The sequence below is a fragment of the Amblyomma mixtum genome, chromosome 2 (assembly GCF_055824585.1).
Source record: "Amblyomma mixtum isolate Tamu chromosome 2, ASM5582458v1, whole genome shotgun sequence".
In the NCBI taxonomy this organism is placed as follows: domain Eukaryota; kingdom Metazoa; phylum Arthropoda; class Arachnida; order Ixodida; family Ixodidae; genus Amblyomma; species Amblyomma mixtum.
In genome coordinates this window covers 173279252-173304303 of record NC_143013.1, presented here as the reverse complement: position 1 = coordinate 173304303, position 25052 = coordinate 173279252, and the positions used below count along the sequence as shown (strand labels likewise).

Genomic DNA, 25052 nt, shown 5'->3' with positions numbered 1-25052 from the left:
GGTGAGGATTCTGAGTACATGCCCACACCATGTGAAAGATATCGCAGATCTCTCCACAGTGCGGGCAGCGCCCATCTGTGTTCGGATCGAAGTGTTTTGCTATTGCAGGACAGAGAAGGGTTCCTGTCTGCAGGCGCCCCAGAGTTCGCTCCTCCGCCTTACTCAGCCCCTTGGCGGGTGCCGGGTGGAGACGGTGGCTGTCGCAATAATAAATTAGGATTTCGCGGAACCGCAGAAGCGGTTTATGAGCTTCTGAGCAATGAGAGCTAGGATGAGGAACCCGGTGTGTGAGCGCTCGGGCGGCCGCATCAGCGGCCTCATTGCCTCGTAGACCGTGGTGGCCAGGAGCCCAGATCACTTTTGTGCGAGTTGGATCGGCGACAGCGCGTCTTAGAATTTGCGAGGCAAGAGGTGATATTTCGCCTGCAAGATAATGTTCACAGGCCCGGCGAGAGTCTGTGATAACCGTTTTTGATTTTGGATCGGCGGCAGCGAGAGCTATTGCGACTTCCTCCGCTCGTGTTGAATTTGGGGTCCGAAAAGATAGCCCATCGACATTCATTCCCCGGTGGACTACGGCAGCCGTGAAGAACCCCGCGGGCGACGGCCCTGTGATGTCCACGTAATAGACGCCCTCTTTATAGCCATATTGCCTCTCAAGCGTGTTAACCCGCGCTTGTCGTCTGCCTTCATGTGAAGCCATGTCCATGTTACGCGGGAGCGGAGCGACCAAGAGCATGTGGCGCCACAGCACCGGGATGTTCTCCATCCCCTCTGGTATGCATGTGTGTTGGATGTGTAAGCGGTTTAGCAGGCGGCGCCCAGGAACCGTCTGCGATAGCCGCGTATATTGGTTCACGAGGTGGGCCTCCCGCAACTCCGGATAGGAGTTTACCACTCCCAACGCCTTCAGTTTGGCGTTGGAGGTAGCCACCGGGAGGTCCAGTGCTCGCTTTGTTGCCTTCCTGATGATGGCGTCAATGCGCTCGTCTTGTTGTTTGGTGGTGCGTAGGTACGGCACGGCGTAGAGGATCCGGCTGGTCACGAAGGCATAGGCGAGCCGTAGCGTGTCCTTGCCCCGCAGACCACCCCGCTTGTTGGAAACACGGTGGATCATGCGCCCTACCTGTTCACCTATGCTCTTGAGTTTCGCTATAGTAGAGTCCGGCCTAAGTTTGTTATTGATGAACAGACCCAGGATCCGGAGCTCTGCCACTCCTCTGATGAGACCGCCCGACAGAGATATGTGTAGAGACGTGTTGTCCTTGTGGTTTGTCCTGACGTGTAGAAGCTCTGATTTGGCGGATGCCGTAGGGAGTGCGCAGTTATTCTTGCGGATTCTTAAAATTTGCTAATTCTTGAAAAATGTGACGCAAGCCATTTTCAAGCCTACGCAAGCCTAAGACGCAAGCCATTTTCGTTGCTCAAGGTGGGGTCAAAGACCGATTCCCAAGCATAGAAGCCAAGCACCAGGCCAGCGTAAAACTTCTACCCATTGGAAACTGGTGGGTACCTGGCGCCGCTAGTGGGAACAGAACCAGTAAAGAGTAACGGCAAATTTTTTTACGCTACATTCGTGCAATGTCCTCCATAAAACAACATAGAGCTCATCCACATACATTTTATGGATAAAAAAAAATATTGCGAAAGAACTAAAGGCAGTGATTAAAAACAAACATTTTTGTGTAGTTTCATATGTTCTGTCCGGGTTTCGCACTTCGTATTTATTTTCAGTAAGCACTAGAAACGTGTTGCACAATATTGCTGCTAGCGTATACAGATGCAATAAGGGAGTAATTACTCACTGACGTCCACCCGAGCGCAGCGATACGGCTACAAAGGAAAGCTATACATCTTTCTCAGAAACTTCGCAGTTAAAGAAAAATTCGTCCCGGTCCGGTGTTCGAACCCCGGACCACCGCTTCACCGGAGCAGTCGCTCCACCCCTAAAAATTGGACCTATACAGATGCAGCTCGCATACGGAGGCCTGTCTGCAATGCCCTGCGTGAACACACGAAACACTTTCTGCTGCGTGCGCTGCCGACGACGACCGCTCTATGAGCAAGCAGGAACATGGTCTACACGTTCGCGCAGTTAGCAAGTGTGGGAGAACAGCGGCGCTGATAACACAGAGTTAGTATGCACTCAGAGCGCCAAAAGTTTACGGGGCACTTGATTTCCGTCCTTTTCTCTCTCTCTCTGATTGACTGGAAAAGGCTGTTTCTACGTAGCCTTGGCGCACGGCCCAAAAACTACCGGCAGTGTGCCGCGTTCCCAATCAAAAGCGCAAGCTGCACCTTCCGATTTCAGGGTAGAGAAATGGCATGGACGAAAGTGACCTTTATCCACACTCATGTACCACGCAAACTAAATTTCAAGTGTACCGCACTCACTCTAAAGCGAGTGAGCACTCACTAAAGCACTCACTCTGTGAGCACTCTAAAGCACTCAGTCTGCATTCCCGTGCAGCACTCCCCTCTCCATTGCATGCTAACTGAGGTAGCAGCCATGTTGGTAAAACCTCCCAGTAGCCGCCGACCGTTACTCTCCGGACAAAATACGACGCGTAGTAAGTCGGCAACAGCCGTCCCCTCAGATCGCGTAATTATAACTATTACGATAATGGCCGCTACACCGAGCATTTCTAAAACGTTTTTCACCTGAGGGTGCGTAGAATGATTAAAATGTTCTCCTAAATTTGAACGGATCTCAGCGTCGTCGAAGCAGTGAGCCGTTGATTTTGTGTCGCTTGTTGCGCAAGCATTAGTGGCAGCATACGATGACGACGACGCATGGGGACGAAGCTAACACCAGCCAGCACTGCGAACGCTGCAGCCAGGTGCAACGGACAATCACATTCGCCGTAACGCGCAATTCTCTTCGGCCAAGAAGCGTACGCCGCGGTGCAGGCATTTTCGCACTACCGTCGTCACTATTGCATCACCGACCAGTGACTACCCCTGTCTGATTCCACGTAGCCATCCCTTCGCATTTCTCCACAAATACTGTCGGCGGATGGCAGCTGACTCGTCCCACGAATTACGGCTGTCGCACGCGCGTAGCCCACATTCACCGCACTCGCCACGGCCGCGGCAAGGGGAAGGGCGGCACTCAGGCCGCGAGCAGTCAGCCGCACGGCGACGCGCGTTCCGATAACCCGTCCCGTGACCCCTCGTCCACTCCGGCTTGCCGTCTCCGAGAGCTCCGTCTTATTCCTGCTTTACCTCGCGCAAGTCGCCATCGTAACTCTCGCGGCGGTGAGCCTGCTCTTCTCTCGTCCCACTCCCCCACCTCTGTCAGAGCAAGCTGGACACGGGTCGGCCGGCAGCGACTGGTCCTTGACGTAGACTGACGCAGCGACACTTGTCGGGCTGTGCTGGACGCGCGTGTCGTGCTGCCGCAACAACGATCCGAGACGCGCAGGACTTCCTCTGTTGTTACCCGTGGCGTTCTCCCATAGAGGAAACAAAAAATTCGCTGTGGCTTAGCTTGGTTAAGCCCGGTAATTGCGAAAGCAATATACGTACCTACGCCATGGTACAGCTGGTAGTGTAGCTGGCGGTGGTGCTTGTGGTTAGGCTTGTGGTGATGCATCGGTTATGCAATCCAATCCAATCCAAACCAATCCCATCCAATCCAATCCAATGTAATCTAATCTAATCCAATCCAATCCAATCCAGTCCAATCCAATCTAATGTCATCCAATGTAATCCAATCTAATCCAACTAATGCAATCAAGGTATAATCAAGGTAAAATGAAGGTCAATGGTGGTCACCGCCGCGGCACGCCTGGAAAGTGCAAGTAGTATTGCTTTCGCAATAAAAGGACGGCCCATTTATCGCGTCGTTGCTGTTCCTTCACGAGTATACGTAGTGCAGTGGCGAGCAAAAGTCTGCGTACTGCCGGAGCCAAGAGAGAAAGCTGGACTACAATCGCGGCCCGCAGCCGTGAATCGAAGTCCGCAATCGTGCGCGGCCACGCCGCAGCTTTGTGGTGCACCTTTCTATTCGGAGTGCATCTATCCACACCAGGTTGCACACGCAGGCAGCGATGAATTTAAGTCCCCTCGCACGGCTTCTCTGCTCCGAAGTCTGTGCGTTCGTGGCGTTGTCAACGAAACGGAGAGAAAGCTGTGCTTAACAGTGCATCTTCGCGTTCAAGTCTGCAAAACGGGCCAGAAGGCAGGAGGGCAGGCCAGCAGCTTAATACCCCAACATCTCAGGGATGGATTAGTGCGCAGCGAAACATCCGCACACGGCCCTTTGCGCATTTTGCCTCCTACCCCATTCGGTCAGGTATAGAACTGGCTATAGAACGCACCCGATCACGCAGCTGAAACCCGAGAAAGGCGCGGAGAAGGAGCGGAACGCTATCCGTGTTTTGTTACTTTAGAGGGTCAAGACAGCCAAGGGACGCAAAGCACACGCATCCCCCTAACAACGCCTAATTAATGACTACGGTTAGCGAGCAACATTCGTTTTTTCTACCCCTTTGTATGTGCTTTTAAACGTTGAACTCTTTGACACGCTATGTGAAGAATTGCATACAACGAAGCTTTTTATGACACTTGGCAGAAGAAGCAGTGATTTCTTTATTTCAGGAAAATCTCGCATCCTTCCTCTCACAAATAAGCAGTTTTTTTTTTTGTCCAGTGGCGAACGGAGTAAATAATATTTCGCTAAACATGCAGTGAGTGGGACGTCGTCCGCCGTTTTTTCGGCCGGTTTTTGCTAATAGTAATAGTAACACAATTTTTTTTCCACAATTTCTGGCGTAATGTGCATCTTAGAAATAGAAGTTATTTGCGCGATCATTCGAATGTTCCCTTGATAAGCCACGACATTTCGACGCAGCTATTTTCATCAGCTAATTATGACACTTTGTACAAAGTTTTACAGATCCCAAACCAGTGCGCTGGAAACCAACAAAATGTCTTTCCTAACACCTGAATACTGTTCAGGTAGAAAAATATTTCATCTTTATGGAAAAAAAAAATGGTGTCTTAAAGGATCACGCTAGCTGCCGAAACGAACCTCACTAAACAGGTTATTCATCAAACAAACTCTCGTTTCACTCGGTGGTCAAGCCAGATATGTGGCAGATTAGAGCCGACTGATTTATGCTTGCTGACCGCCCTCTCTCAAAGCGGCTAGACTGCTAGGCATGGAATTGGGCGAGCGTGACTGCAAAAAAGTGCGTCTGCAAAGCATTCGAGTCACCATTTCCATTTGCCAGAGTTTAGAGAAACAAACCGCAGTCACGACCGCAGGGAATCACAGTGTAGTCGTAGACCCGTGGCGCAGGTGTAACTGAATTCAACGAACTCCTGTAGCACTAAGAGGGTTTCAAATTGGGCTAGTTGGTAGTGAACATGGTCACACATAATTGCGTTTTTGAAGAAGACTTGGGACAACACAGGGACGACACAAACTCTGGTGCGCAAACTGTCAAGTGAAGTTTTTATTGCGATGAGCACACATATATCAGCTTCACATGTCATAACATAAATCACCCCAAAAACGCAGTTAAGCAGCAATTTTGCAATCATATCAACAAGCAAAAAAGAGATTTTATCTCAGCTAATCGGTTAATACTATTCCAAGAATTGCGTTTCCTGTTTGGAAAGCAAACCCGAAGTGTCACTTACACAAGTACCTTTTCCCGATTTCATGCAGTAAGCTTCCAACAGCTCCCTGCCTGTCTTATCTCTGGATTTCAGCAGAACTGTGGTCTGTTGTATATATGTGTCCTCATCGCAATAAAAACTTCAGTTGACAGTTTGCGCACCAGAGTTCGTGTCGTCCTTGTGTTGTCCCAAGTCTTTTTAAAAAGCCCAATTATGTGTGACCAAGTTCCTATAGCACCTTCGAGAAAGGGTAGCGCGCCTTCCGTTAACCTCCCTGTCTGTCTTGCCCGATAGCATCTGACGACAATGCAGGATCGAACACCACGCGGCAGAACTAATTTGCCATTAGCGGCCTCAATTAAAACTCCGAGATACATCACAGACGACAACCATCAAACTTAACGCCACTTCCACTCACGGCAGCCACTCGTCCAAACGCTTGAGGAATGTATTTTCTTAGCGTGGCTTCCGTCACACCAGTCGCCGCGCTTCCTCCTTCACCGTCGCAACCACCGATCGTTCGCATTGCCGACGTCGCTAACCTGACGCGTTAGACGCGCCAGCTGCAGAAGCAGCGGCGGCAGCGGCCAGGAGAGAGAGAGAGCGCGGTTATTGCGCACACGGTGGGAAACGCCGAAGCGCCAACGTTGTCGTTGCGCGCGGCGCGATTGAAACGACACACCGCCCGTCGCGTTAGTTGTTGCCGCCGGGTCTCCGCGGTCGAGCGCGGGAACAAAAACATTAAAAAAAAAAAGAGAAAGAAGACGAAACAGCGAGACCGATGAGAGCAAAGACCCCGAGTCGCACACACTCGCGCTCGGAGGCCTCTCGCGTGGACTGGGTTGCGAAACGATACAGACACAACGTAGAGCTCAGCAACAACTCGGCGCAGTGTGAAACGAGGCGCCCCCGTCCTTTGGAGAAGCGCTCGCAGCACGAAAGCGCGGCCAGGCACAAAAGAGAACAGACGGCGTGGCGATGGTGTGGTCACTGCGGTGTTCGGACAAGGGCGACGGTTGCGGACGTGGAGCCGCCGCTGCCGCCGCAGGACGGCTGCTGGCGCGCGGAATGTGTTGCGCGGAGCTCGCGCGTGGTTCGACTGCCCACCGAGCAGGCGTGAGCGAGGAACTCCCGCCACGGTTCTCCGCCTACGAGCGTCAGCTGTAGCGCGGCCGAGCAGCCACAGCTGACGTGTGGGATGCAAGAGCGGCGGGTATCGCATGCAGTACACAAAGCGTCCACACACAGCCGAAACGAATGTAGGAAGAGAACTCGAAGACGTAGGCACCGATTGCGGGTATGGGGGGGGGGGGGGGGGGGGGGGGGGGGGTTGCTGGTGGGCTCGAGCACCCCCGGTGATTGAGCAAGGGGGTCAGGAGGCAGGACAAATCGGCTGGAGAACTACATCTGCTTAAAAGTTTGAAAGACAGCATAGACTTTAGCTACCGCGGGTACACGGATTTCTTTCCCACCAACAAACGAGAAAGATGGCAGCGCAGTGAAGAGTTTTTTTATAGAGTTCACCATCAAGAGACCCGAATGGCAACGGGAGCTTTCCGAACATCTCCAGTTTCAAGTCTCTGAGCGGGTTAAATTGAATGGCCACTTGATAAGCGCAGGTTTTACTTTGGTGCACAGCCTTTTCTAAGACTGCGAACTCGCCCCGAACACCGCAATCATGTCTCGACCCGAAACATCAACTATGAACGTACCTTTCAAAATAAGCCGTCTGTAAGTCTCCCTTTCATGAGAGATCATGAGAGGGGAATAACTCGAAGAATAAGAATGCGGTGGAGCGTATATGGCAGGTTCGCTCAGATAATGAATGGCAGTCTACCAATACCCTTCAATAGAAAAGTAATAACGGCTGTATCTTGCCGGTACTCACCTACGAGGCATAAACGTAGAGACTAATGAAAAGGGTTCAGCGAGCTATGGAAAGAAAAATGATAGGTGTAACGTTAAGAGATCGGAAGCAGGCGAACTGGGTGAGGGAACAAACGCGGGTTAATGATATACAAGTCCATATCAAGAGGAAGGTAATGCGAAGGCAAGATAAGCGGTGGTCCTTCAGGGTAACGGAGTAGATTCCAAGAGGAGGCAAACGTAACAGGGGGCGGCAGAAAGTTAGGTGGGCGGATGAGATTAAGAAGTTTGCGGGGATACGGTGGCCGCAACTGGCGAAGGACCGGGTTAATTGGAGAGACATGAGAGAGGCCTTTGCCCTGCAGTGGGTATAGTCAGGCTGATGATGATGATAAGACCTCCCTTTTGCTTTCCTCATGAACAGCGCTTCAGAACACTAGTTTTACTGACCCCCCCCCCCCCCCCCTCCCCTCCCCCGTTCTTGAAGATGAGCACAGGCTTGTTCTCGGGGACGAGACAAACATACCGGGCAACCTTACTTTGACAAAACATAACAAGAAGGTTGTCGCAGCCGATGTTATCCAACAGTAATTCATGGACCTCACGGCACTATCCATGCTACAAAGAATAAATAAAAAAAAAATCAGATCATGTTGGCTGCGCTGCCATACACCATTCAACATCAACAATACCCAAGCAGCCGCTGTAACTATGCACTGACGGCTGTTTACTACAGGGTGCTTTTGCGTGCGTGCAGCAGCGTAGGATTGAGTACCATGCCGAGAAATACGATGCCAAACCCCAACGTACGGACGTAAGCGGAAGCCGGAACTGCATGCTTGCGTCAAGCCTGCAAAATCGATCCTGTCGATGGCTTAAGTGATTCCAGTGCATTCTCATGGCGACGTGTAAGGCAGAGGACAAGCGGACAAGAGCTCGGGAAACAATGAATGAATGAATGAATGAATGAATGAATGAATGAATGAATGAATGAATGAATGAATGAATGAATGAATGAATGAATGAATGAATGAATGAATGCGCCAACGGGTGAGTGGGTGACAATGTGTGTTCTTTCTTTAGACCATGGTGCTGGCGTTGTTCCGCACTTGTAGATAAATGTCCTTATCCTGGAAAGGCCCACTTGCAGCCCTTAGTGAGGTACCAGGTAACCGACTTTGGCAGCTAGCGGGTCAGAAGCTTCTCTCGAAAAATGAACTTTTTAGAAACGCTAAGATCGTCCAATTTTCTTTGCTTCTGTTCTAGCCTCAGCGAATATGCCTACCGCCAAACCTAGAAACGTGCGAAAGCCTCAAACTTTGTGCATATGAAAAAAGTAAACATTAGTGCTCTGTTTACGCGGCGGAAGCCGCTGGAATATCTTGAAAATTGCCGATTTTCGTCTGTTTGTAACACGGGATTCTCTTGTTTTGACCTTTGTTGCTGTTGTTTCTGAGGAGTCATTGTAATCATTACTGCTTATTGTATGTTTTCCACCTGCAACAACAAAAAAAAATACTGCTGATGATCCGCGCCTTCGCCTATTTCCTCACTCACCCTCACTTCTCGCCCGGCATTTCTAAATGTGACTTCCTCCTACCCTGCCTGTGCTTCCAGCGAAGCCCCAAGCTGCTGCAGTTTCACTTCGAAGCTGCACTACAGCAGTAAACGCGCGTTACTGAGCACCGAGATAATGGCCTTGACGAGGCAAAAAACGTCTGCTTCATCTCCCCTTCGTTCCAGCGATGTTCCACTGCACGCGTGTCGTGGCAGCTGGCGCATTTCGCCGGCCACGAAGCCCTGCCGAGAGGCGTACAAATCAACGGGCACTCGAGGACATGACGGAAGTCGGTTTGCCCTGAAACCTTCTGTCGCATGGCATCACATTACACCCCCCCCCCCCCCCCCCTATAGACAGACAGGTATGAAGCGCAGTAGCAGCCCCTTGCGGAAATAAAAGTGTCACCGTTAGCACTACAGACAGCGAAAGTACGTCGTATGACTCTGTGGAAACTTGTGCGGAATTTAAAACAGTAAGAAACACAGAGTTTTCCCTACCAAAGCGAAACTATAGCGACTCTAGCCACCTAGCGAGGTTCTCTGTTCTGCTAACACCGCGCACTGATGTGTCTGCGTTCCCAGGGTTCGTTCAATGACAGGCGATGGAATTCGTGCGATGCAGCGCCCTGCTTATTCAGTCCCCCTTTGGTAATTGTACACGCATTGGCCGTAATTTCTGAAAAAAAGGCTGCACCCTGCGACAAGGGCCCTTCGTGCGCTAGCTGGCCACAATTTTCAAGCTCGCCATCGCTGTACACCTGCTGAGAGCTTCGCGGTAATGCCCCACCAGAACAAGCGTTGCGTTCTGTCGTTCCTTTGGTGTGGATGTGTAAGCATTCCATGACATTTCACCTCGAGTGAAAAGTGACCTCCGCGGACGGCCATCGAACCAGTGACTTTGCGGTCAAGAGGAGACCTGTGCAGCCGCCCAGCCAGGCTAAATTGGGACATTGCGCATGTTATAATGCAGCTTGAAGTGGAAGACATAGTTGCAGCAACACTACTAGTGTTGCTGCTAGATGCTGAAGGTGGAAAAAATCTCTCGCGACGTATAGGCTTCGTTTCAGGACTCAGTGACGATAGCCCTAGACAGCGTTCTTTTTCTATTGTTCCTTGCTGTGCAAAGCTTGGTTGCGGTGTAAATGTCTGGAACTGAGAGATATCAGCGACGTGATATGTAGGTAGCCAGTTTAGCCATAACCTACTCTGACTTAACTGTTCTGGAACAGTTTACTTCTGCAATCAGTATGAAGCTGCTCGGTATCTGTATTCTGTACCGCCTATACACCAGAGCAAGCGATTTTTAATACACAAAAAAAAAAAAACTTATTTAGCCTGTTCAGTGTGAATGTCCGTGATAACCTTCGAATAGACAAATGTTTCGGCGATCACATCGCGCAGAGTGAACAACTGACGCCAGCCAGGGCTTTGTTAACCTCGCCGCTCGGAACGGCAGATGCCTGCTCGACCGTTGGTCGTAAAGACGAGAGTGACAGTCGCAATATAAACGGCGTGCAGCTGTCCCGTTATGTACAATACTGAATCGTCCTGATGTTGAACTCGAGGTCGCAAGTTCACTTCCAAATTGCGACGGTGACATGTATACTGAGTCGAAAAATAAACACGAACAAATTTAAGGAAATAGTATCAGCGTGAAGGGCCCAGTACAGGTGCCTATTTACGAAAGTGTTCTGTATTATTTGCGTATGCATGGCTAGTTCTTCAATACTTCTTCTATTCGGTACAATGAAAAAAAAAAAAAGATTAGTACATTAATTATGGAATATCAGTAGCATTTCTCAAGCTTCTGACGAATTACTACGCGCGACAAGGCGTATGCTCAAAACGAAAAAAAAAAGCCATAACAAGCACGGCCGATCTGCAGCTGACTTGCCCTCTCCAGATCGGCCGTGTAAACATGTAACCAGAGGAAGCCATCTTGAAGACCCTTAAATGGCTATCTTCCGATTGGTAGAGGCGATCATAAATTGCAAACCTGCACCATCACTCTTTCTGGGCATTCGTGGCCCACTATAATCCCAAACTGTATCGTGCCTCTCGGCCAATACGAATTGTTCTCAACAAACGCGATGTTTGTTTTATCGTCATCATCATAAGTTTGATTACGTCCACTGAAAGGCAAAGGCCCCTCCCATATCCCTCCAATTAATCCGGCCCGGTGACAACTGCCGCTACCTTAAAACCGCAAACTTCTTAATCTCATCCGCCCACCTAACTTTCTGCCGCCCCCTGCTACGCCTGCCTTCTCTTCGAATATTTTCTCACCAGCACTCGAAGACGCTGGAATAGGGTCGAAATAGACAAACTGCACTCGTTCCTTCCTCCTTTTGTTATTACTGGAAGCATGCCTTGAATGCACGTTCTTCGTCTCGAACTAACCGCAGACATTTCAATCTCGTCACTTTAGAGACAAAACGGACACACGCCGCTTTGAGCAAGGACTCATATGCCCATTGAGGCGACGATAGTATGACTCTGATTACTCATGTGATTTCCGCATTGCCTCAATCCCTGCATTGAAAAGCCTTTGCATGAACATAACATACCACTCACGTACGCGAGGCATCACACTTTCTCACCATTTAGTTACGCAAGAGATTTCATAACTTCCCAGACGTGTACACGCAGAGCGGGCATCCAGGACATTATCGACGCGCAGAACAGGCTTCTTGCATGCGATGGAAATTCACTGCTGAAAGCCTGACACCCCGACTACCATTTGTTGTTTTCTTTATCGTGACGAAGGCTTCGCAATACGTGCCGCATTTTCCCTCGGCAACAAAGGGTATATAGCAGAACGAAGCACGATTTGCGCAATACGGGAGCGGCTCGAGGCACAATGCGAGGTTTCCTGTTTGGTGCGTATATTTTCCTTTTTTTTTATGCCCCAACCTGTGTACGCTGCTTTGAGGCCTATCATATCAGCTACGCGCTGTCCCTCAGTAAATGGTATGCGCGCGCGCTAACCACACCCCCGTGATACCGTCGCTCGAAGGGAAGCAATGCTTCCGTCTCGGCGTCGAAATTGCATGCGGCCGCGTCGCAGGCAGCCTCAAAATGAAATGGCTGCCACGTTTCCTCAAACATTCGCCTCCCCCCCGCCCCCGTCTTTCGTCTCGGCTTGTGGTAGGTATTTATCCTGTCCTCGACTATGCTACGTCTGTGAGAGGCGTTTATCCTATCCGGGGAAAAACCTCGCACACTGGGGAACGCTGCGGGTGCAGTTACGAAACGCGTTTATCCCACGATGCGGCTCAAGCGAGTCTTGAAATAGGCGTTGAGTTTAGAGTCGTCTGCGTGCCTCAGTTTACCGCCGTCTTCTCCGGCGGAGTTTTAGAAACGCCTGCCACGGAGACCGGTCCTGCATATATATATATATACACGCTATGTATACGCAGCTATATAAGTGCGCACACGCGCGGCTCTATTGCGACGGCCACTCAACTTGGGAAATTACGCGCCAAGCACGCGAGATTATCCACTTCTTGTTTTTTTCTTCTGCTTTTTCTTATGTCCCTGGTGGCACACTTTGCATTTTGAGTGCCACCGGTTGGAGACGTGGAAACGCGTCCAGGCTTGCTAAAAACGCATACCCGGCCGTGCAGCAGCAACGAATACAAAAACAACGCGAGCACTTGTAAACGAGTTTTTTGTAATTCCATTTCATCACTTCTTACTATTTAGCGTTGGGAGACGGTTAAGTAGAAGATTAATATCAACGAGTACTTAATACGTCTCATTGGCATACGCGCGGCATATATGTAGGCACGCATGAGGAATGCTGCTTACCGGGAGGGAGTGGCTGGGCCAGATTAAATCGGATCTCCTCGGGTTAGCTAGCGAGCGCGGAGACCATGCACATTGATGATATGTCCTCAGGCTGAATGGCACATACCCACTGCGGGGGATTGGCCAGGGTGCATAGCAGATACAAACGCACTCATGTACAGGGAATGGAGTATATTTAAAATTTGGGACGCAGAGCTAGAATTTGTACAAAACAAAACAAAAAAAAATACGGAGAAGGAAAAGTTGTGAATTCACATTCTGGCAGAGGAATCTACCAGATGAAATTATATAATCGTGAATAGAATCGCACACTGGTTGCATTCGTGGGCTTAACTTTCTTCCTTTCTCTTGAAATGCAGACATCGAGGCTTAAGTGTCTGGTGGCTCGATGCGAGAGGCGTTTCAGACACTGTATACTATACCGCCGTGACACCTAGGCGGGCAGTGCATGGAACAAATAACCTAAAATCCACCGTAGTCACAACCTTGGCTTAACTCCGAAGCGGCATGCCACTGATACAATCTGCATGCAGCTGTGTGGGTAGTTATGCGAAGAACGAGGTGCTGAAGGACCGCAGTAGAAGGTTCCGAAGACAACAGCTGGACAGCAAGCGGTCCCAAAAGTCCTCAGAATCAAAGTGAAACTAGCGCAAACGCTGTAGGAATTTTAACCATTTAGAGTTTTCCAGTATACAAACGTTGAAGAAAGTGCGCCTACTGCGGCTAAGAAGTAGGAAAAATAACGGCGACAAATATCATGGCATCTCTCTCAAGCAAGGAATCTATTTTTTTTTCTTTTCACGCCTTTTTTTTTTGCTCCCTTTCTGTTTTTTCTCTGCCATCTTTTTTTTTTTTTTTTCAACTTGTCCGCTCGGTGCATGACTTATATGCTGTCTGCTGCCGGGCACTGCCACTGAAGCCTTCTGAGGCTTTGGCAGGCCCGCATCTGTACTGAAAAGATGAAATAAAAAAAATTATTATTATTATTATTATTATTATTATTATGCCATTACTGAAGTGAAGCAGTGCGACGAGTCGAAAGCAACCCGTAGGGGGCGCTGCCTCCACAACGGGTTCGCATTCAGCCTGTAACAGTCGGCCAACGCACAACGCCCACTCATTCAGCACGGTTGTGTGAGGGGCGACGTGTCCACGAACGAAGACGCACTCGCGACCAAAGCCCCAGGGCCCGAGTCGCCCTGGGTTGACTGCCGGGATGACCGGGGACGCCTTCTCCAGCGGAACGTCAAGGCGCATCGAACTTCGCTCGTTTCAGTCCGCTTACGCACGGGGCGGGAGTAAGGAGTACAAAAAAAAAAATAATACAACATTGTATCCAACAACAGCCCGCTCACAACCCACATTTTTACTATGCGTGCCAGGAATGCAAGCCATCTAAACCTTAATGTCCAATTAACAGGCAGCTTTTTTTTGTCAGCGATTGCTGCAGTTCTGCGATGCTAAAATTTGGAATGACGTCCCGCTTGAGATGAAAATATCTAGCAACTTTGAACACTGTAAAAATATTTCCCTTAGTAACATGTAGTAGCCACTGGCAGGATTTATTTCTATTCGTTTTTCCCCTTTTTTGTTTGTCATGACCGACATGAATTTGCTCTGTTTGAATTTCTAGCCTATTACTGTGCTTCCAAGCGCGCGTGACTTTGAGAACAAACTAGTCTTGGCTATGGGCCCATCAAATTTTAATGTATGATTTATGTTTTAAAAAAAGCAAATTAATCTCTCTTTATCTCTAAACAGTGGCAGTCGGTGTGTTTGACTCGGAATTATTGGCGGTACTACACTTTAGTGAGTTCCGGAGCTGCGGACTACGTAGTCATAGCTGGCGGACTACATAGACACAGGCCGAGAACCACGATGATAATGACGATGCATGGACGCGCGCGATGACCAAGTATGCATTAACTTCTCCGCCATCATCGAGAATGTTTCCCGACGCCGTGGAAGGTTGACTCCGAGAACCACTACTCTTATCTCGTTTCGATAACTAGAGCTACAGCAACGCAGATGCCAGATATTATGCGAGCGGTCGCTGCTGACGTTCCCGAAGTCACTGACCAGTGAACCTCGTCCATAATGATTTCTGACCGGACGGTATGCCGTCAACCCATCGACTCATCAAACGGCCGCTACCTCGTCAAATTTTCGCGTTTTCATGTGAAGCGTGCGGTGCAGCTTCCCAACTGAGTCGACTGCGCGGGCGGCATTGCAACTTTCAGCAGATTATTTTCCGTCCTCCTGCACTGACTAACATTTACACCTAAATAACTCAAAAGAACCGAGAGACACGCCAATGCATGCGCAGAACATGGTGCCGACGAAGTAGGGGATGCTGCACAGCTGCGGAACAATGCGCAGTCGGCGATGAGTCTGTGTTTAATCACCTGCTGGCAAACGTGCAGCTGGACACAGCCATGCCTTCCAAACAGCTCATTAATGCCCGTATTTACAGTATACGCCAGTGTTGACGGAGTAGTCCCCCGTTCCCTCAATGCCAAGTGGCTCCGACTGTTGACGCCGTCATGGCACATTGAGAAACGACGCACGCCGTGCAGGCGCGTGCCCCTACATGCCGACGGGCCCAGATGCGCTCGCCTCCCTTGGTATGCGGATAACACGCGTCCACGGTCGGAGAATTACGGTGCTTGCAGAGAGAGCAGCAAGGCTCACCCATGAATGGAGCAAGTTTACGCGTCAAGTCTGCTCCCTCGTCGGGTAGCCACGGAGCATTAAGAGTCATAAAGCTTTTAGCAGTATTCGTGGCTTCTCTAATGCGCCCACGAAAAACGACAGAGCCAGTTATTAGAGTAGCGAGTGAAAAAAAATGCAGTCGCTTGAAAACAACGGTGCTTCACGACAGGCTTAAATTTTTCGGAGGGTTCAGCCAGTGTTCATCACTGATCGGCCTCTTCTCTGCGTTGCCTTATCTTTATAACGCTTTGTCCTGCGTTAAAACAATTGTATACGGAACGAAATAAGGAAAAACAGGACGCTGCCACTGTATTTCCGCACTCACACTTGCAGTCACTAAACAGCCGTTCTTTTGTAATCTCACGCTTGAATAGGATCATCGCGTTTCGCATAAGAGAGCTGGACTCCACATGAAATGAAGTCGTGCAGAATAAATTAATTTCATTCCAAGTCGAGGTTTTGTGTCGGTGACCTCACACCTGGCACGCCATAGCTTAGGGTCCCCATCACAGACAGCTCATTCCTTTTGCCCAACGATCGAAAACACTCAGCGTCGAAGTGCTCACAGTTCCGCAGGTTTGGAAAAATTAGGCACTCCTGAGCATCGGTGCGAGTGAGCGTAAAAGTGGTCTGGAAACTAATGACACGGTGCATCTGGTTTATACACTGAACAGAATAAAGAATAACCCGTTAAATGGTTGATTCATTTGGCGTTTGAATCTAGTGCTGGTCCTTCTTTTAACCAACGAGGCTATGATGATATTCAGATGGCCTTAAATAATCTGCGCTGAATTCAAAGTCTAAAATGTCGTTAAGCTTAATGAACACAAGTGTCTTCGGAAGCTCCCAGTTACAATTTAAGCAAGCGTTTTGCCGTGACAGGCATTTTTTTCGCGCCTAGACAAATGGCTCCTGCGAAATTAGTTGCAAAAACTTCCAGGAAAATCAACATCGCAATGTGAGGTTTCAATACCGAAACCTGCTGTGCCGGACCACTGGGCTCAATGGCGCTGCTTCGCTGTGTAGACTATAGACGCATCTCTATGGGAGATGTTCGAGTGACTGTAGCCGCTTATTAGTTCAGTAAACGCCCAGAGCCGTGTCAAGATGCAGCTCTGTACTGCACTCTGTACATATTGGCAGGACTGCAGAGTTAAATACTGAAGATACTACTAAGTAAAGGTACCATATAATCAGCACTCGAGAAGAACGTCCGCTCAAAATATTTTGGCGAAATGGTACTGTAGAAAACACAGGAGAGAGAGGATACTCAGGGATTGCCTTTCGAGTAATTTAAAGCGCATAATTTCGGACAAACAAACAAGAGTCGTGAAACTGTTTTTGCCGCTACTGGAAGCCAGAATTTCTCCAAACTACAAACTCATTACTGCAAAGAGATGATAGGAAAGTTAACACTGAACACTGAAGTAAAAAAAAGCAAAACAAAACTTTATGCCGTGAGCACGGAGTTAATATGCGCCCAATAGACTCACATTCCAACACCAAAGCGCGAGGATGTAACCGCGCACAGCGCATTTGCAATGGCATTCAAGTTTACTACATCTGTGTACTGTCAGCACCCAGTTCGCTAACGGGCTGTCGAATAAACCGCCGATGGCGCGGCATGGAAAAATTATTACGGTTGTCGGAAATGCAAAACACACATTCTCCGGCGCGATCTGGCAAAATAACAAAGAATAATACACACTCAAAACAACGGCGAAGTCAGCTGACTGCAATCGCAGACCGGCCAGCTGAAGTGGGCAAGCCAGCTGGGAGTAGCGCACTCTTTGTCTTCGACCGGCGGCAGGTCACAGCGATCGCATCGGAGCTCCGAGTGCACCTATGTGCGGCACTGGCGGGGACGCGGCAAGGCTACGCATAGCCAGGTCGGAGACGTCGCCGATTGTTCGAGACGTTACGATGACTGGGCACCCACACCGTGCACAATTCGCTCCTGGCGGCGTCAGTATATAGTGTCATCTTTGGAAAGAAGATCACCGTGTCGGTTTTCCTTGTTTTCTATCTTTTGACGGCGAATTTCCTTCTCCGTTCACGCGAGTATGAAAGAAACTACAACGGCGGCAATGAAAAGCAAGCAAAAAAAAAATAATTTCTATCGCTTTGCACAATGTCTAGTCACGACTATATGTGATGCAAATTAAAGTGGCATGTTGAGCCAAGCTTTTAGCTGGGCAGCTGGGGACTTTACGTCTCTCCTTTGGATCGAGATTAGGGGTTGGAATCCCTAGGACACCGGTCTGCGATGACGGGCAGAAAGAGCCAGCTGTCATTTAGTCGACTTCACTAACTATGGAGGTATGATTAGTTTGCCACATCATCGAGCTAATGGAGGAAGTTTGACTACTTTATTACGAAGAAGCGGTTACCAGTATGCGCGCAGCGTAAGAAATGATAAAATTCGCGTCATTGAACATGATTTATTTGTTTTTCCTCACACCTAACCTGAGCGATCGCAACTAAGCCATTCGTGTCAACGTGCGCTTCCATTCAAGAAGCGCTGGTACGTGAAAAGGTATGGTTTATGGGGTTTAACGTCCCAAAGCGACTAAGGCTATGAGAGACGCCGTAGTGGAGGGCTCCGGAAATTTCGACCACCTGGTGTTCTTTAACGTGCACTGACATCGCACAGTACACGGGCCTCTAGAATTCCTCCTCCAAAGAAATTCCAGCCGCCGCGGCCGGGATCGAACCCGCGTCTTTCGGGTCAGCAGCCGAGCACCATGGCCCTACGTGAAAAGGGTGAGTCTAGATCTCGATGAATGGAGCAAGAGACGCAACTGCTGTAGCCCGAAAGGTCACCCTATATACCTTCGGTTGTTTCACTCCGAGTAACGGACTGGCTTGAGAAAGGTTTCGTCAGCACGCCACCGAACACTCTACTCACCCGTAATCCGAGCACTGTCTTTATAAAAATCCTGGCCACTTGGACGGGGTGAAAATCCAGGCTCGCGGGTAAATCACACACCACCACCACGAACAGCGGCCTGTGCGGCGCAGCGTCGCCGTCTCCCTTCGAGAACTCCTGGCGAATACGGCGACCACGTAATCCGGAGCGCTGTCGTCCGTCGAGGACCGGCAGAATAGTCTCCCGCGCTGCTTCGCTGCCACACACCGAGTGCTTGGGATCCCGCTGGGCCGCGCGGAGGAGACGAGCGGACACTCTCGGAACACCCTCTCCCAGCCGGCCGCGCACCTGTTCGCTCCGGGAGGGCGAGACTCGCGCGGACGCGTAACGGCCCAGCTCTGCCACACGGGCTGATCGCGTCGACCGAGCTGACCCCCGTCGCCGCAAGGTGGCGCTGCGGCCGAGCGTTGTTTTTGGAGGTTGGAGTACGGAGAAAATAATTTTAAAATTTGGCTGTGGTTTAGCTCTGGTTAAATCTGGAGGATTGCGAAAGCAACGAAGAGAGAGAGGCGATGGAGAGGGCGCGACAGCAGCGGCGGCCCCGGCACGCTAGCTATGCGCCGCTATTGCGCATGCGCAACTGGCGAGCGCGGCGGCGGCGCGCCAGCTGTGCGCCATGTTACGTCACTGCTCCTCGCACATGTGCAGTATGGCTTTTCGTCAGCTCCGCGAAATGGCTCGGCGACTCGCGTAGTGATTTCAAGATATGATGATGACTTGATTGTAATGGCGCTAAGGAAGCTTGGACAAAGAGTGTCATGGCTAATGTGGACTGCTGCACTTGGGTAGGGAGGGAGACCCAATTTTTCCAAGCCTTTCACCCCAAGACGCTGAGCACCAGGAAAGAGGAAGGCGTGTACCCAGTGGAAACCATTCAGTAGCCGATGTAATGGAGTTCTAATACCGCACCTACCGGTGCTGAAACCGCCAGGCCACCGCTGCCATGCCTACAATAGGCACCCCCTTCATCCTCTCCCTCCCCCCCAAAAAATTGTTCGTAGTGAGCAATGACTTGCCTTTTGTTTTGTAAGAATCCTTAGCCAAAGAACTCTGCCTGGTTGCCATGTGGTATAATGCGGTATAAAAAGGGACGTAACACCGTGTATTGATTAATGGGGCCCAGTCTGATTATGTTCCTGTATATTCGGGGGTACCGACCGCAGGGGTCTGTTTTAGTGCATCTGCTGTCTCTAGTTTATATTAATGTCATTTCTAAAGATGTGACTTGTAAAATACGTTTATATGCTGACGATTGTGTTATCTACCATGTTGTTAACAGTTCTTTAGATCCTTGTCATTTGCAGTGCAACTTGGACCGCATAAAACAACGGTGTTTGAAGTGGAAGGTGTTTCTGAACCCAATAAAGTGCCAGCTTATTTCCGTCAAACGTAAGCATCCCCCTTTGCTGGCTGAATATAAATTACATTCTATCCGACTGTCTAGAGTATCTCATTATAAATACCTTGGCGGTTACTTTTCGTGGAATCTCACCTGGAACGAGCACGTCGAGCAAGTTTGTACTAAAGCTTATGACATGCTGAATTTCGTAAGAAGAAATTTTAAAATGGCAGCATTAAAAGTTAAGAATCTTCTATATTTCACCTATATTTGGCCTATAATGGAGTATGCTTGTGTTGTTTGGCTCCCCCGAACGTTAAATTTAGCCGACATGCTTGAACGTATTCAGAACTTTGCCGCTCGGTGTGTCTCCAGTAATTACGATTTTAACAGCAGTGTTACTAACATTAAACTATCGCTGGGATGGGAGCTGTTATGGAAACGCAGTACGAACTTTCGGTTAGAAATGTATAAAATCTTTCACGGAAAAATAAAATTGATAAAGATAATTATTGCACATTTCAGGTCAAAGGGACCTGACCACGGATGGAAGATTAAAGAAATTAAATGCAAAACTAACACTTATCATAATGCATTTTTTCCATCTACCGTTCGTGACTGGAATCGCCTGCCCCATGAAATTGTTGAGTGCCGTCCTGAATCTATGTTCCGCGCGTTGCTATCCGATGTATGAGTGCGGAGTTGGCTTCTTTTTTTGTACTTTCTTGTCATGCTTTGTTGTTTCTTCATATTCATTCATTTTGTACTTGCTGTGTCATGCCTTGTTGTATTGCTTTTTCTTGCTTTTTTTCTTTTTTCTGGCCTATTATTCTGTTATGTATCCCCCCCCCCCTGAAATAATGCCTACGGGCGCTGCAGGTATTTTCAATAAATAAATAAATAAAAGTTGCATTGCTTTCCTGAAATTCCTCCCAGAACACGATTGGGGATACTGCGTGCTTGAGGTATCTGTTATGTCAGTTGCACAAAAGACCTACTTCTTACAAAAATTGCTTTAATTGGTTACTTTCGCCCAGCAGCCTGAAAATACAGCAGTAAATTTGAATATGAGTTCCAATTAGTGCTGCGCTCACGTGTTCATTCAACAATGAGATGGAAGAAGCAAAAATATACGGGACGGATTAAAGCCGCTATCGCCAAATGCGTGCGTGCAAAATTCCCATATGCACCTCGGTCTCATTCAACATTGAAGTTGGCTCGTATTGGCAGATGAGCGCCTTCTGAAGACAAAGAGGGTCCTTTCAGTGAAAAAGGATTTTATAAGCTAGGAAAGGACAACAAATTAGACACAGGTGCCGCCATCTTATGACCGTCTTCGCAAGCAGACAGATGTGGTGCGCCGACATTTTTTTTTTCTTTTTTTATGGGCCCACTGTTGTGTCTAGGCTACACACCCATTCACTTTCTAACGGTGACCACGGAGCTCTGCTCGATGCAAACGCCACGAGCTTGAATCGAGCAGCGGTTCAACTTTTTAAATTCGCATTTTTCAGGAATAAATTCGTCTTTCGCTGCTGAAAAACATCGACATAAACTCCAAATTTTTACAAAGAACAAAAATCATAAGGAGCCGTTCTTTCTGACTGTCCCTTTGAACAACATTTCCGAGGTGAAAACTGAGGCGCGTCGTTCACCTGAGCGCCACCACCCGACTACCTCCCACCAATGCAGCGATATACTGGAAATGTCAGAATGCATCAACTGGCTCCTCATGTCAATCCTGACTCTTCTTGATTCCCGTGGGACAGACTACGCCACGTTGCCATTCTTCCCATGGACCATAACATGGGCCAGAAGACGGCTCCCGTATGCTATGAAGACAGAGTTTTCCTCCTCAAGAGCTCTTACCATGACACACATACAACCTTCTCCGACTGCAAAGCTACGACTGCGTCTGCAGACCCCAGCACCAGAAGCTCACCATCACATCGGCGTTCCTGACTCCGCAGCACTATAGAGCTCAAACGATTGCCGAATCTATCCTTCACCACCCTCGCCACGCTAAAAGCCTTACAGCGAACTCGTACAGCCAAGGCGCTCCCAGTGCATCATTATTAGTCGTCATCAACCTAACGACGTCCACTGGAGGACAAACGCCGATCCCATATCCCTCCAATCAACACTGCCCTTCGCCAGGTGCGGCCACGTTGTACCCGATAAATTCCTAATATCATCCACCCAACTCACTTTCTGCCGCCACCTGCTACGCCTGCCCTCTTTTTTACCTTAAGAGACCATCGGTTATCTTTCCTCCACATTAGAAGCCCTGCTCATGCCCATTTCTTCTTCACACAAGATATTAAATTATTCAATGAGAAACTAAGAAAATAAAACATTTTAAGTATACGGTTTATGCCCTCGTCAGAAACGAGTATTCGCAGTTACAAAACTCTTCATGCTAAACCTTCTGATCAATGAGTCAAAAAAGAATCAGTTGCTCTCGTGCAGCACTTCTGGCTACTCCGCAGTGAAGCGCCAAGGTCCACTCCAGGCCGTCTTCGGGAAAACTCGATCGCGTACACTGACTATCGCTGCGACCGAGATATAGCGGTTTGAGCCCCCAACAGCTGTCGCTCTGTGTACAGTATTGTGTATCTTTATCCGAAGACTTAACAATTTTCTCGCCTCAACCGCCGGTTCGCTTACGCTGAAACTGCGCGCAGAAATTGGTATTGCAGTAACTTTTGTCTCGTAGTAAGTTTGTCAACAATACATATCTCGTTCAGCTGTGTATGATGCCTCGAAATCATGGAGGAAGAAAAACTAGGAGGGACCATGACGTCACAATCTTGAAGCCTAGTCATAAAAAATATAATGGAAAGCATCATGGGAAATAGGCCCTCACGTGACAAGGCAGTGGTAGCTCTTAGCCGGATTTCGGTTTCGGTTTCGCTCTCTCGCTGTACGAGCAACTGCGCGACCATCTGCTTGTGTTCACTGACGGCTCCGTGGTGAGCGCAAACTGCTCGCTCGCCGCAGCGGCCACCATCCCTGAGCGACGCGTGCGCTGACTGCGGCGCAGTGGAGACATCGGAGCACATGCTCCTTCGCTGTGCCGCTTCTGCAGTGCCGCGTCGCGAGATTCTCGCGGCCTGCAGGGCGCTGGGAATCATCCCGGACAGTCTCGAAGCGCTCCTCTGGCCGCGCGGCACTGCGCGCACCCGTGATATTCTAGCCTCTATACCCGTGACAGAACAGTGGTGAGCCTCTGTGCGTTCATCGAGCAGGCGGGCTTGACTTCCCGTTCGCTCTTCGCCAGGTAGTGCACGCGTGACACGAACGCTCCGTGGGTGCTACCTCGGACGGTATACGCAGCCGGGCGCCCCACCCCGGCCGCTAGTGCAGTGTGCCGCGCGCGCGATTAGTCCGAGACAGGACGCTATACGAGCGCGCGGCTATGTATACATACAGTTTACTTCTTTTTGTAAGTGATTGTGCGCAGTGGCCGGGAGACCCCGCGCAGGGGCAGACGTAAAGCCGCCGGCACTCTCTCTCGACAGCGAGAGAGAGATAAATACTTCACTGCTGCATTTCACGTCGGAACCGCCTATGTGCGCGAGCGTATTCGGCACGACTTGTGCCTCGAGAATAGCGGAGAATGGCGGGCCCATGGGCGGGCCGAAGTCCGCCTGCCCGAGAAATAGAATCTTGCGCAGCGCGCCGGAGCGCTCGTTCAACACGTCCGTCCGCCGTGAGCGCTCTGGAAGCCGCTGCGTCCTTTTTTAGAGGCTCGTTTCTTCGCCTACTCTCGAGTTCTCCGCTTATAGCATGCGCTGAAATAAACGCTCCGTATGTGTGTATAACGACGAAAGGAATTCCTCTCCATTCTCTTTATGAACCACAGTTGAACAGTGACGAGGTCGCGACCGCACCCTTTGATGAAAAGTTTACCTGCAGTTTTCTACCGTGCACCCAAAAACTCAAGAGTGTAATCAACAGAAGTGTTGAGACGCGGAGCCTTCAGACAACCTCGAGCTCGGTACGCATTCCGCCAAAGCTGAAACACAGGCGCTGCGCTTCTGCGCTACTGCGGAGCACGGACGTTCACTAAAAAGCACCGCTGGCTGGCAGTCTGGTAACTGTGGAGGAGGGCCTATTTCCCATGAGTCAGTGCGCAAAAGGGCCCTCGGCAGCGGCGTCAGAGGAGGATGGCTTGCAGAGGCTGAGCGCACTCCCTCCTAGTTTTTTTACCTCCATGCTCGAAATCGACGAACCGGAAGCCGCCAACTCTGGTTTTACGCCAAAAAGCGTTAGTGGCGCCATCTATTGTTTGTAGAGGAAAGTTCCACGATGCGAAGGGCGCCGAGGTCAGCATTACAAGCAACGCAGGTCGCTTAATTGATGGCGCCACTGCCGCCCTTTGCGGCAATCCGGTGCTGGCGGCTTTCAGATCGTCGATCTTGATTACCAAGTCGCATCATTCGCGGCTGAATCAAGTAAGTATCGTAGTAAAACTTGTGGCGAGACAAATGTCACCACAATACGCAAGCTCTGTGGTCAGTTCTACCGCAAACGAGCCAGCGATTGAAGCGGGAAAATTTTTGAAGCCTTCTCGACCAAAGATGCACAATACTGTACGTGAGAGATAACAGTTGGAGGGCCGTCTTTGAGCAGCATTTACCGCATTGTTTCAAAAAACGTTTTCGAAAACCACAACGACGAGTGACCTTTTCTACTCCCATTGTTTGACTGACTAATCGATCAATCAATCAATCAATCAATCAATCAATCAATCAATCAATCAATCAATCAATCAATCAATCAGTCGGCGCATTTCGTACTAGAGCGAACGACCCAGCTGCGCTTTGCGGAAACTGTGCGGTCCGCAACCTAGTAGACGCCCAACTCCCGACCAGCTCGCCGTCTGGTGCCAAACCCTCGTTACTCTGCCGGCGCCTCGCGAGTGGCCGCACTGAAGTTGTCGGCGACCAGGCGTCGCGTGCCGGCGGGTGGGCAGGCAAGCAGCTGAGCTGATCGGACCCGTCCGTCTTGTGGAGACCGACGGCGGCAGCAGCAACAGGAGGATGTGGGCCTTGGCCGCAAAGCTCGGTGCGGATAGGAAAAGCGACGGGCGCACACCGGACGAGATTCCACGGGCCAGTGTCGTGCTGGGCGCGTGGAGGCCGTTGGTGTCATTATTTTCGGACTCGCATGCGGCTTTTCTGCTTCGTGGCAGCGCAGCACGCC

At 49.8% G+C, this 25052-nt stretch overlaps 1 protein-coding gene across 2 annotated transcripts in view; it reads right to left on the bottom strand.

Annotated features, from left to right (window-relative positions):
- The window catches only part of LOC149361677 (uncharacterized), a 122320-nt gene extending 103480 nt beyond the window's left edge, over positions 1 to 18840 (bottom strand). For both annotated transcript variants that reach the window (XM_089572758.1, XM_089572759.1), the window contains exon 1: positions 18485 to 18840. The gene's annotated coding sequence lies outside the window, so the exon portion shown is untranslated. The remainder of the gene's footprint in view (positions 1 to 18484) is intronic.
- Positions 18841 to 25052: the final 6212 nt, after the last annotated feature.